General features: G+C 37.7%; 1 protein-coding gene across 2 annotated transcripts in view; it reads left to right on the forward strand.

The window, feature by feature from the left end:
* The window catches only part of TMEM135 (transmembrane protein 135), a 185,584-nt gene that overhangs the window by 64,237 nt on the left and 106,851 nt on the right, over positions 1–14,496 (forward strand). The window lies entirely within an intron of this gene.

The raw sequence follows: 14,496 nt of genomic DNA on the forward strand, positions 1-14,496 counted from the left end.
CTTTAATTAATACAAGTCTATGTTCTGTAAGTGTTATGTTTATAAAATTTATGAAAGAGCACTAAACTGCATTAGAGTAATTTATGGACCAAATAAATGTCAGTTGCTAAGGTAAACTAGACTACGAAACAGTGTAACTAGGATAAAAAAGTGAAGAACTAGAGTAAATTGTAAACATCGTAAGAACAGTGATCCAATTGTTTCTTTATATCCAACCAAGCAAGTATAAGTTCGTTTACTATATATTTATTAACAGTCTCAGGCTAATAAAACGACACTTAAAATTTTGGACACCTTCCAGATCTCTGTTTTGTGTAGCGACAAGTTAGGCCAATGCTTTTTTTCTTTAATAAGAAAAAACCCAACCACGGAATCTGTATTCCTAGCTCCTTTATAAGGTAGTTAAATACACTGTTTGGCATTTCAGAGCAGTGTTTTGTGTTGTGCTCAATTAGTGCAGATGAAGCAATCGAAACGCCAGTTTCAGAAATGAACCTAATTACTATAAAACACTGAGGGATCCATTCATTCTGCGTTTCTGGCTCAGTGGGTGCCAGCCACAGAGGCTCCAGCAACTTCTGAAGCGTAATCCCGATTCACGTCTACACGTTTCTGTGGCACTTATATTTTGGAAGCTGGAACGGGGTCTGGTTGTTTACAATTGTGTTGCTAGGCCTCCCATTTGTAGTATGTTATCAAAGTGAAACCTTGGTGCATAGGAAGAAACAGAGAAAGACTCACTGTGGTAGGAGTCAAAATAACATAAAACATAAAATGCCACCCCCTTTTTCTTGGGAAGAGGAAAGGCTGAAGGGTCTTTTTTAGTAACCAGGGCTCTGGATCAATCTTTGGAATAGGATTTACTTGCAGCTTGTACTAACCATTATAGTTTAGTGGCTAGTTGGATGATAGACCTCTCCCAGCTTGATGACAAACTTTTCCCATTAGCCATTTTTTGAGAATTCTGGTTATAGAATCATAGATTAGTTTGGGTTGGAATGGACCTTAAAGATCATCTAGTTCCAACCCTTGTGCTATGGGCAGGGACAAAGGTCCTCCAGTTCCAACCCCCTAGTCATGGGCAGGGACATCTCCCACCAGACCAGGCTGCTCAACGCCCGTCCAACCTGGCCTTGAACACCTCCAGGGATGGGGCAGCCTCAGCTTCCCTACGCAACCTGTTCCAGTGCCTCACCACTCTCATGGTGAAGAAATTCTTCCTTATGTCTAGTCTAAATCTGCCCCTCTCCAGCTTATACCCATTCTCCCTTGTCCTATCACCACAAGTCTTTATGAATAGTCCATCTCCAGCTTTCTTGTAGGCCCCTTTCAGGTACTGGTTGATAACTTATTTCTTTTACAACTACTGGGACTTTAAACCAAGAATTAACACAGATGGCATCTGCTGCCTCCTTTATTAAGAGCTGTGTTTGAAACAATAAAACCACAGCTCACTGCTCTAATTGCAGCTGTTTTATCTGGAAGCTTTTGTGAAATAGAAGTTCATCCTTCCCTCTTTATGCTGAGTGAAGGAGCTGGCTGCACTCAGAAAGTTTTCTCAATAGATACTTGTGCTAGTGTAAAGCCTGCAACACAGCTACGTCTGGGGAGCATCTTGCAGTTGACAGTTCATTCTTACAATTTTTGTGATGTTTTGACTGTGCAACTCCTCTAAATGCCAGCAAAACTCATTAGTTTTAGCAGCTTCAGCACCACAGTTTTTTTCCCTTTACAGTATGTCCATGAACAGGTGAGACTTTAAACATCTGGTAGATGATGGGGAAAAGCTTGTACTGAAGACCCGTCCTGATATGTGGTAGTTTAACCTGTTTTTTAGCTACTCTTAATGCTTGCACATCAGATGCATTGTTTCTTCAGCCATGTTCTGGAAGCTTTCTAAAGTGTGAGCATAGATGAGACGTCAGACAGACTGGTTTACGAGCCCATTTGATGGGCAACACAACCTGTTTTAGGCACAATTAATTGTCTGCCACGGTCTCTAAGTTGTTTTTAGTGTGGCTACATTCCTTATACAGTTCTTTCTTCTCCAAGTGTGATTTATGTCCTTTTTCCCCAGGAGGTATGAGCTGTTATTTGGCTGTGCTAATGTACAGGATGTTCAAATGAACATGCTTATCCATGCAATCCAGTGCAGTTTATGTAACAGACCTACTACATGTACTTGTTACCTTTAAACCTTGCCAGGAATAACTGTATGCTTTGTTCATGGTCAAAAATCCTCTTTCTTGTTATTTTGTACTTGGTTAAAGTGTTTGTTGTGAATCTTAAAATCTATCTATCTATATATTTTTTTAGCTTCCTTACATGTTTAACATAAAGAGAATGGGTAAATGTAAAATGAGTAAAGTGGTCTGGTGACGGGGTTCTTTAGTTTGTTTGCCACTGAGGTGAGAAGCAAGAGTTTGAGCTTAAAGTGAAGTTTAAGCCTTCTCATTGCCATCCCTATTTTCGCAGTATTGTGGTACAGCTCTACATCACCTGGAGTAGCTTAGGACCATGCTGCAGTTTCTGGGTTTGGCAAATCTGGCAGGTGATATACTGGTGATGCTTCTTGTGTTAGCCTAAGAAATGTGCAAATTTCAACTGCAGACTTAAAAATCTCTTGGTTTGTTTTTGCTCTGTGTGAATGTCATACGTTGTGCATTGAGACATGCAAATTTCCTATTTTCATGAAAAGAACGTTTTGTGAACAGAGCAAACTATTATGACAGAATATACAAACCTGCGTTTAATGTACCACCAGACATTCATCTGCTACTTCTTGTAACAGTTCAATTAGTTCTGGTCTTGTGCTGCAAAAATGAAATGTGAGTGCAAGGTTTCCCAATTAAGTGTTTTCCAAGGTTTTTTAAATGAAAACTCAGTAGTGTTGTCCTTGTGTACAAGAGTTGCATAATGGACAGTGTAACAAATTATCTGAATAGTAAATATTCATCATGAATAAAATACTAGTTCCAGAGAAGCATTTTGTTATAGAAAAGCATTGATTGTACGATGTGTATGAGATATTTTAAAGCATTGTGTTTTGGGCTAACATTTCTTCTAAGTATGTTGTGAAATTTCTGTAAAGTGTTTGTTTCTTCAACAGGGTTTGGGTGGGTTAGGTTTTTTTTTTTTGGTAATGTTGGTGCAGTATGCTCTCTGATGGGTTTATTGTCTTTTACTGGAGGAAATCGAATCTTTCATATTGTCACTGCAAATAAGAAGGAAATTTAACATTAAATGTTACTGTGATGACCACATTTGTAGTTAAATTTAGGTTCTTATTCAAAAGGTGTCATCGATGGAGACCTGTGCTTAACACCGTTGTTCTATATTTTAAGTAGTTCATATTTCTTTTAAGTTTTATTATATTTTTTTAAAAATTTTATCTAGATTTCTAAAGCTAGCTTCAGGGACAATTATTCTTACAGATTTCATTTTTTTATTACTAACATGATGCTTCAGCCCTAAGGTTACAAGTCTTTCAGAATAATGAGAAATGAGAATACAATTCTGAATAACAATACTGAATAATAAAGTTCTCCATATCATTGTAAGAGGAATTAAATTTGGAGTGCAAAATATTACATTACAGTAATAAAGTTCATTTGTATGTGTATGAAGGTTATGTTTAAAAGCAAGCCAAAGAGAAAGATTTTTTTTTACCCCAAAGTAAGCACTGCATTTTTTTCCGCAATTATATTACAGTTTAAGCCCTACTTACAGAATATCCATAGTATATCATTCCTGTGAAGGTCAATTGTTGCACTAAGTAGCTGCTTGTTTAACTTAAATCTGTAGAAGTGCATAAAAATGGCCTTGAACTGTATAATCACATCATATCTTTTCCTTGGGAATCTTGCTTGTTCCCCATAAATGATTGAAAATGTCTTTTGGATTAGCAGCTGCTAAACGTTTTGTTTTTACCATAGCCATTGGTATGCGTTAAAATACAGGTTATTAGTTCTTCCATGGACTTTTCTGTGATGCTTATCAACTGTAGTTTGTAAATACTTCCTAGACAGTTAAAATTTATCCTCCTTGCTGTAAAGTGGCAAATACGGTAACCATTTTAGGCATGAGAAGAAGTTGCCTAGAATTATTTACTCAGATGGTGTTTGGAAAGTATTCAGTAATTTAGTGTGATTCAGTGTTAGAAAGCTGAGGCATTTGCTTCTCACTGTTTCCAAATTTGTTGCCTTGTATTATTTTAGCCTATTGGAATTTTAGTTGGTCTGTACGTTCTCAAGACAACAGATGGAAATAACTGATTTAGTAGTCTATATGATGTTGGGAGGTAAGTAAAAGTATTATTCCTCTTTTGGAAGAGGAATGGCCATAGTAGTGCTTTCAGGAGTAGATTTTTAGGACCTCTTGATTTCCCACTTTTGGGCAAGAAGACCATAATGTGCCTTTTTACAAAAAAATCCTCCATATTTCAGTTGTCTTGCCCGATCAGATGAGAATAAAAGCTAGAATGCAGCTCTTCTGTGTGAACTTTACTTGTTTTTTCAGTACTTCCATTGTGCTTCTTCCTGCTTTGCTCATGATTTGCCTTCCAAATTCCAGAGAAAGTGAAACAGGGGTTTTACAGACCTGGCATTGATCACCATGTAGCATTATTTCCTTCTATTACCATTGTCTGTGGCAATCATCAAAATATTGATTGAAAGGCTAATATTCTGTAGGACCACTCATAAGTGATTATACAAATTAAGTCTCATATTTTTTTGAATTAAGAGTAGGCTAAACCTTTTTCCCTGTATAAAAACATGCCCAGTTATTCTTAGCATTGCAAAGCTAGTTCGGAATAATTACCAGGTTGTTATACACCAGGGAAGGATTTTTTATAACATCGAAGACAATTCACGACAGTAATTTTAGTGATAGTGATATTGTTGAGCCTCTTTGGATCTCATGTGTTTCAGGGCATGGAGGTTGGAGCCAACTTCATTCTCAAGGGGACTGAGTCTGAGTCTGGCCAATGCCTTGATTTTTAAGGGCATTTTAGCTTCCTTAGAAGCCTTTTCTTTGACATTTGATCTTTGTCCTCTAGTCCTGCTGCTGGGTTGTTTACAGTAATTCATCAGTTTTGAGGGTTGGTCCAGATAGCTTCACATTGTGGCAGATGTTCAATAGCAGAAAGGAGGAGTTAGTGAGCTCCTGGCAAGAAAGAAGGACAAGTGAAGTCTTTTAAACTTAGTTACTATACACAGGTAAGTTCTTAACTTTTGGAAATTCAGGATTCTTTAGCCACAGAATTAGAGGTGGTGAGTTCTTAGATTTTTTGGTTGAAGCAGGTTTAACAGATCTTACAACTTTTCACTGTTGGATATTTGTATAATGTCTTAAGATTGTGGGTAGGTGCTAACGTCAAACCCTTGATTATTAAAAAGTAGGGCTTCTTGAATACAAGTGCACTGTGGCTTCTGTCAACAGGCTTAGTATTAAGAATAGACATAGCCCTTCTGGTAGTATATGTAAAAGAGAAGTGTGGCTTCCTTCTGAGATTGGTCTTACGATAAAAGCTTCCTGCCTTTCTTGAAAAGAGAAAACAGTATGCAAGTGTGCTTTGCTCTGAGCCCCACACTACTCAGCAGAGGCAGCTTTTCTCAAATCCCAGTTCCAAGTTTGGAGAAAGGTGCTTGGGAAGAAGAAATCTTGGTTGTTCACTTCGTCTGAAATGGCTTCAGTCACAGACTCACGACAAGCTTTGTTGAGCATTATGGAACCTGGAAGTGAAGATTTCTATTGATTACTTTTGGGCAAAAGAAGAACAACTTTCTTGAGAACAGGAAGAGCTTGACCAGTGTTTCTGCCAGCTCTCAAAATACTGTTCTAAACCCTGAAATTTTTAAAAGAAAAAATGACTTTTTTAATAATGCAGAAATACAGCATTATGTTAGTAGACTGTTACTGGTCCCCATATAATCCGTGCCAAAAATGACTTTCTGAAATTTCTTGCTGATTATTGTGCATAAAGTGGTTTTAATCAGTTGGAGTCAGCATTTGATTTTTTATTTATTTTAACAGACAACAGCATGTGATGAAAAAAACCACACCAACTCATTTTTTGTTAGGTCATCTCCAGAATATAGATATACTTAATAGAAAACAATTTAAGTGTTGTCCAACATGAGTGAAACTTCTAGACAGAGGAGGGGAGGCATTTTTGAAAGCTGCACCAAATATGAAATAGTATTAACCTGTGTGTTCTGTTTCTGATTAGTTCAGAAAGATTGTGTGACATACATATGTTTAAACAATAAAGGTGGTAAGTCATTTGAGTGTCTCATTCAAGGTAGATGTCATCTACAATACTTATTATTTATGCATGGTGATGATAAATCACTAGTTCAAAAATGTTTTTTAGATTAGGCTTGTATTTAACTCATAACTCAAAGAAATTTTTGTTCCATTTGCAGATATTGAGAGCTACTACTTAAAATTGCTACCAGTGGGAAATGTAGAAGATGAGATAATCCCCTAAAGAAAAAAGTCCATAGTTGTGAAAACCTTAAACATAAATCTCGTAAAGCGTGTAGGGAATGTGCTGATTTGAACCCGCTCAGAGTTCATGCTAACAAGAAATCCTGGGCTATGAAGGCAGATAAAGGAACTGTTAATGACTGTATTTAAATAAGTCTGGAATTCCAGAACACAGGCTTGGATAATATGAACCAAAGCTTTCTAAATATGCAGCTTTTATTAATTTAGTGGTCATAGTAAAAAATTGTCTATGTAATAGGGCCCAAGGCTGCTGGAATAACTTGCTGGTGTCACTGAGTGTGTAAATCTCTGCCATTTTCCAGAGGTTAGAGTGGAGAATAGGGTTCAGGGATCTTTGGAGTTTGCTCCCAGTTGCTTCAGTAACCAACTGAGGATCTGTGGGTGGACCATGAAAGCTCACCTTAGTCTGCATTTACTTGAATCACAGAAGGGTTCGATTTAATTTACTCAATAGTTTGGGAACTAATTCCCCAGGAACACCATGGTGCTCAATGTCACATCACAAACCTTTCCTTCTCAGCTACTGTCTTTCTTTCATAGCGGTCTTCACGAGTGCTCTTCAGACCAGCAGGGCCAGGCACTAGAAAATCTCAATGAGGTGCCAGAATGGGCAGGCAGGCAGGGATGTAGCTAAGTACGAATAGTTCAATAAGGCTAAGTGCAAGGTCCTGTACCTGGGCCGGGCAATCCTCAGTGTCAATACTGGCTTGGGGCAATCCCTGGTATGTTTCAGGCTGGTGGATGAAAGAATAGAGATCCACTCTGCTGAGAACTTGAGGGTACTGGTGGATGAAAAGCTGGATGTGAGCCAGCAATGTGTTCTTGCAGCCCAGAAAGCCAACTGCATCCTGGGCTGCATCCAAGTAGCGTGGCCAGCACGTTGAGGGAGGTGATTCTGCCCCTCTGTTCTGATCTGATGAGACCACCTCCCCCCCCGGTATACTGCATCCAGCTCTGGAGCCCCTAGAACAGGAAAGATATGGACCTGTTGGAGCAGGTCCAGAGGAGGCCACAAACATGATCAGGGAGATGGGCTGAGAGAGTTTGGGTTGTTCAGCCTGGAGAGAAGGCTCCCAGGAGACTTTATTGCAGCCTTTCAGTACTTAAAGGGACACTGTAACAAAGATGGGGATGAACATTTTATCAGGGTCTGTAACAACAGCAGAAAGGGTGATGGGTTTTAAACTGAAAGAGGGGAGATTTAGACTAGATAGAAGGAAGAAATCATTTACTGTGAGGGTGGTGAGACTTTGGAAGAGGTTACCCAAAGAAGTTGTAGGGGTTGAGCTATCTGATCTTTAAAGGTCTCTTCCAGCCTATCCTATGATTGTTTGTAACGTTGGAGTTTCATATAGCTGTGAGCTTGGGGTAGTGTTACCCTGTTACCCTGTCACTTGGTGGTTGCACGAAGCGCAGGGAGACCTGTTGTTGCCGTGTGTTTTTCCTATGGCCCCTGGCCAGGCAGTGGAAACATGCTCTGTGGATCAGTTCCAAATAGGATGGAGGTAGGTGGGAAGCTTTTGTGCTGCAGGGACAGCACAGGATGGACGGATGGGTGCCTGTGCGCCTTCTCACCATTTTGGAGCTGGAAATCCGAAGACTTCACTGCCCTTGAGTCCCATGGGAGCACTGAGTACGTGCAAGTGTGCTCGTATACTCCTGGGCTGGCTAGAGTGATCTTTTAGCTCTTATCATTTGTTCTATCTGGCAGCGTTACTAATCAAAAACATTTTTGACAGTTGTTCTATGCTTTCTGCAGGCTGGGTTGCAGCTGTTTTCTGTCCTTCTGCTGTTTGATTGGAAAGGAAGAAGGTGCCTGGCTTTGGTGGTTTGCTTCTCAGATGCAGAAACTTCTGCTTGGTGCTGGTGGCGAGGCTGCCTTTCTTAGACCTGCTCCCTCTGGCATTTCTGTCAAGGCAGAGGAGATTAAGTGGCCTATTTCTCTGGTTTCCCATGCTGGCTGCTAGCCTGGTTTGTGGGTTATTCAGTTCATGAGCATTATACTGCTGGATTTTGGTACTTTTTTTTTTTTTTTCTGGCTTCCTGATATTTATTTAATTGGAGTGTTGAGCCCTTCACTGCTTTGTTTAGAGAAAACTAGAAGAAGGTGGAAGTCAGTTACAGGCTGGGACCAGAAATCCCAGTTAAATGCCAAGCATTTTTTGGGAGGGGGGTGGGAAGATGGAAAGGGAGAAGAACAGGTAGAGAAGTCAAAAGAAAAATATTTTTCGTCGTCTTGGAAAAAGTTACAGATACCACAACTGCAGACTACTGGGTTTGGATTAAGATAATAAAAGGAGAGGCTGAGGTTCCTGAGCCTGTCTGCAGCCAGGGGCTGTTCTGGCAGTGGAGACACAGTGAAGACTCAGTGTGAAGTCTGACACCATGATGTATGTTATCTTTTGGGAGTTGCGAAGAACAGGGTAGTTTAGTTAAGGAGTAGGTTAGAGGTAAATTAATTCATAGGAGAGTTCATGGGTCCTGAAGGTGCAGATTTAGTTCAACGGGAAAATGGATTTGTTATTGTAATAGAAATTTCACTGAACTGATCAAGTATATATCTGTAATTCAAGCATATGTTTACATGACAGATCTGCAGATACTGTAAGGAAGGAGCAAGATGTAACTCAAAAAGAGCTTGCTGTGTCATTAATCTTGTTACTTTTAATACTGATTTATTTATGCTAAATTAGTGATAAGTTTTACAAAACTCCATACATCTGGTTATTGGATCAACATACATTTATTATTTGAGAAAGGAGAACTGTCTTCAGTTAGTACGTGTGTTGTATAAAATACGTGGCCATGTATGTGCCTTATTTGCTTTCTGCCCTCTAATCTTCAAGCTGATCTTCCCTCCTCCCCCACAAAGCTGAGCAGACTTGGCTTTTCTCTTGTGCATCCAGAGGTTCCACAAGATGGTCCTGTAAGCTGGTAGTTACTAGGGCTGGTGAATATTGTGGTTGTGTCCTTCGGTTCCTTACGTGTGTCTTTATTTTCATTTGGAACAGGCAGTAAAATATGATTTGTATTACAGAATTGTATTATCCTTCTAATAAAGGTGTACAAGGAAGATGTTGTATAAGTAACTAGAAGAAAAGGAGAGCAAATGTTATGGAATGCAAAGGTGGGAGTTTGGTGCAATATTTTCTCTGTATGTTTACATTCTGAAAGATGAAAATGGAAAAACATTAGGGAAGTTTCAGGAAATGGGTGCAAGGCTATCCCGAGTTCTGTCAAATGTGCCTTTTCACTGGATCTAATTTGTTTAGTCTTTATGGACTTCGTAGTTAAGTTGCTTTTATAGAAGATAAAGGTGGGAAGTGATTTGATCTGCTAATGAGTGAATGGAAAGAACTCATGTCTCCAGGTGCCAAGTACATGCTGATCTACTTATTTTACAAGTAAGGTTCAAACGGTTCTGTAATGGTGGCAAAGATATTCAGACTCATTTATAAAAGCAAAGGACAGAGGAATGGAATAAACGAAATTTTTAGGGATTTACAGATAAAAAAATTAAATAAATGTCTCTTTAAAAGCATCAGTTCAGCTTTGGTGTTGTAATTTAACATATTTTAAATATATTTAATGTCATAAAATACACAGAATGGACATAAATTTTGTATTGGTATTGTAATTTAATGAAAAGCTGTAACAATAAATAAGCTTCTCAGTTAAGTTTGTTATGTAGATTAAGGTTTAGATGGAGAGGGTTGCCTTACACTTGAATTTTTATGGACAGAATTTAGGAAAAAAAATTGATTTCACAAACTTCTTGTATGTTTTCCAGTTCATTATTGCTTCTGAATCTCACCAAATCATTTTTTTTCTAGTACTTATGGTTCTTTTCAAAAGCCATGTGCTGGTTAGCTAACAATAGTTTGTTTACAATATGCAATCAAGTTAAAAAGTGTTATTGATGATTTTGGGTAGACTGTCAAGAGCCTTTTTTTAATGTAATTTGCTTTTCATGAAGAAACACAAATTTTACCACGCAGAGGTGTCAGCCAGCTATTGTATAATAGCCAAGATCAGCAAACTTAATAGGGCTGAAAAAAAAGACTTTGTGGTATTCCATCCATTTTTATTGTTCCAACAAATTGCAAGATTTTCATTATCATTAAATGGATAAATTGCTGTGAATGACTTCCAAAGATCTATGCCTTCCAGGACATATCTTTATATGATTTTTTTTTTTTTTTGGTATAAATGCATGTTTAGAAATAGGTGCTAGGATTTTTCAGGTGATTAGAAAACATGCATTTCTAAACTAATTCATTTGCCTTAGCAATCCCCTCTACTGGTTGCATTTTTACCTTTCGTAAATCAGTAACTATTTTGATGAAGTTTAATATAACCATTTTATTTTTGTGAATACCTAGAAAATTCAAAACATCTGGAAACTAAAGTACTGTTTTTCTTGCTGTTTTTCCTACAATTTCCATCAATAATGCACAATTATTTTCCACTTTAGTTCTGGTTCATCCAAGTGATTTCTCCTTTTTTTTTTTAACCCACTTGCAAGGAATTTGAACAGAAGCAACTGCTTTTTTGGAGGGGGAACAGTTGGTCATCTTTGTCTGGAGATGACATTAGAGCTTGCATGGCATTACAGAGTGGTAAGACACATAAGGCTGCTATTTCACCTCATGTATAACATAACACCGTGTACATTCCTTACAATGAAGACCAATTTTAGGATTCAGTAACTATCAGCTTGGTGATGCATTTATTTCACAGCGAGATCATGAAAACCATCTGTTGATAATTTGCTTTCTTATGGACCTCTGGCTCTCATCTCTGAATAGAAGTATCTAAAATCATTCCGTGAGCCTGTAATGATTCTTATTTAAGACTTACTCACAGTGAATTGAATGCAAATACAATTTAAATTTCTCCAGCTTCATAAAAATCTGATTGTAATAAAATACTAATGCTAACAGAGCACAAGCGCTAAAAATTATCTAAATTCCTACTTGGCAGTTTCTATGGAAGGACTATTATTGTTTCTTAAATAGACAGTTTTGCCTTTTAGTCATTTATCCTGCCATGATGATAAATATTTCCAGTCAGTTGTAATTCATAGTCCCAGTTACACATCCTAGCATAAAATTCAAGATTATTTTAATATTTCAGCATTTAAAAATTGATGTAATTTATGCTTTATTTGTAAATTAGGAGGTAATAAATGTAATTATATGTAAAAATCTGGCATTCAATGGACAGATGTCTAATATAAATAAACATGAGAATTTTGGAAGGTATTTTAAGGATTGAAAATGGCTGATGCTACAAACATGTAATTAAATCTGTTCTAAGTGGCATGTAACTGGGTGTCTCTGCTCGAGGATGCTATGAATTGTGAACAAAGAGAGCTTTAAAAAAATGTTCTGTGGGGCAGAAGGGAAGTTTTGACTTGATGCTTATAAGTTTGCTCAACTTTTCCAATAGAAATCTGTAGCTGAAGGAGTCAAAGAATTATTTTATTAGGTAGCCTGTGTTGAAAGATGGATTAATTTGTGACAGAGCAGTACTCTGCATGTTTTTATCAGATTTAATCCAATAAATAAATTTTCTATTTAAATATTCCTAATACTTTTAATAAAAAGAATCAGTTAAAGTTGTTACATTTGTGTTGAATGGATTTAAACTTCATCAACATTGAAGCAAGTTGAAAGAAAATACTATGCAGCATGAATATTGGCTATTATTGTACATTGGTAGATTTGAAGTTAAAAACGAAGACTGTATAAGGCAAAGTGAGTTCATTAGACTGGATTTTTTGTCAAAGTAAATTTGATGTTTTGTAGGGATCCTTTTACTGTCATCAAGATATTATCACATATGGAATTTGAGAAAGTATATGAGATATGTGAGCGTATTGTTATTTTTTTCTCATTACTGTTGTGGGATTCTTCAGTCATGTAGCTTTTTTCCTCCTATTCTTTATGGTACAGTAAATTTGATGGAGTTTATCGCTAACATTTAAAAAAAATTTTTTTTGGTAAATTTATATTTGAAGTTTCTTCACTCCCATGCTTATTCCTCCATATTCAACCTGTGCAGCTTGAATGCCAGCAGCATGCCCTGTGTTTCAGGACTTCAGTGTGGCTTAGCACAGCTAAAAACTGCAAAAGGAAGGCTGCCCTTCCACTTGTCTGGCAAAAAGCATTCGCCCACCTCTGGAGAATTTGGGGAATGAAGCCGCTTCTTTGGGAAGCATGGGGAATTTACAGATCAACTGTAAACTGCATTTTTTTTTCATGGACTTGCCATTGAAAACGTTGTTGTGAAATACTGGGACAGGTTCGTGGTCAGAGAGGTTGTGGGACCTCCATCCTTAGAGATGCTGAAAATGTGCTTGGACAACCGGCTCCAGGGGGCCTGGGTAGGACCAGATGACCCTAGTGGTCTCTGCCAAAGGATTCTATCTGTACTTGCATTTGTGGGGCTAAAAACGTGGAAATTGAAGGCAGAATGGGAGTTTGTCCAATACAGAAGTGTTACACAGAAGTTCAGATTTTAAGACTGGCCAGGTTTTCCTGGCATGATCACTTTTATTGCTAGTCTGTGTGATGTTATAGTTTTGTGAAGGTGTTAAAGAAATTTCTGAATGCTTTCATCTTGCGCTTCTTGCACCTAAAACATTGACTGTTTCTAATCCCAACACGTAGTTTTCTTTGTAGAAGGGATACAAACTTGAAATGTTTTCTGCTTAACACCCTTCACCTTCAACATTATACCAACAGTGAGCTTGGCTCTGTATTACTCTTTTGAGAAATGAGCTTCTTTAAACATCCTCTTGGATTTTGCATACCTAAAGTCCCAATAGCTTGTTCCCCAGCCTTGTCATTGTCGATGTATGAATGGCTATAGGTGGCCTCATCCCCTGCATGATGTCTGGGTAGGAAGCTGTGATTGTAGTGCTAATCTTCTTAGTGATACTCAGCACATGAAGAGTAAGGCCTGTAGGAGGACATCTATGTGCTGGATTTGTTGGTGCTGTGATTTTTTTGTTGTTTCTGAATAGTTTTGACATCTGGCATTAACGATGTGAGTACAAGTGCATTAGGAGAGATCTTTTACTAGCAGATGTGAAAACAAAGTCACACACACCAGTGGTTTTCAAAAGAAACAAAAGCAGCTTAGCTGTATTGACAGAATGCTCTATTAGATTGAAACATCCTTAAAAGTGCTGGTGAAAGAAACCAATTTTGGGGAATACAAAAGACTGTATGAGGTTCACTTTATTTCTCAAGGAAGAAAGGTGTGAGAAGAGGAATCCCACTTGGACATTGCCCTGCATCGTGGGTGTAAATGAAGTGATGCATTTTGTACTCCAGTGTTCTGGAGCCCACACATTCAATTACAGATGGAGGGGAAAGACAAGATAATTAAAACCTCTTTTGTAAAAGCCTTTTCTGCAGGCAATTATTTGGAAAAGAGTAAATCTCACTTAATCTGTGTCTAGGAAGACTGAGGAATTAATATTGCATTAGTATTGATATTACATTTGCTGAGATACATCTGTCTTAAAGTAGCGTAACACGAATGCAGCAAGTCTTGCAGTCATGTGAGCACCAAACTTCTTATTTTTTTCAAATCACTATTTAGAAAGACAATCCACTACTGCAAACTAATTCTACTTACAAACTTTCTGAAATTTTTTTTCCAACAGCCTGCTTATCACTTTTTAACGCAAATCCTTAAATGTTAGAGTATTTTTTTATTAGAACCAGATATTAAACACGTGCTTCATTACTGTTGAAAATGAAACAGGCTTCGCTACTTGCTATGGAAACGAGTCATTAAAACAAAACACTCATGTGCCAATCCATGTTTTTTTGTAACCACATAATTTTTTCATGGCTTTTTCTGCAAGCAGCTTCTATAATGGAGTGTGATAGAGAACTTACACTTTATATTATAGTCTGCGTTGAGAGTTTGTAATCTGTGTTTGTGTCAGAAGACTGTGCTAATTGT

This window comes from Phaenicophaeus curvirostris, chromosome 1, assembly GCF_032191515.1.
Source record: "Phaenicophaeus curvirostris isolate KB17595 chromosome 1, BPBGC_Pcur_1.0, whole genome shotgun sequence".
Lineage (NCBI taxonomy): Eukaryota > Metazoa > Chordata > Aves > Cuculiformes > Cuculidae > Phaenicophaeus > Phaenicophaeus curvirostris.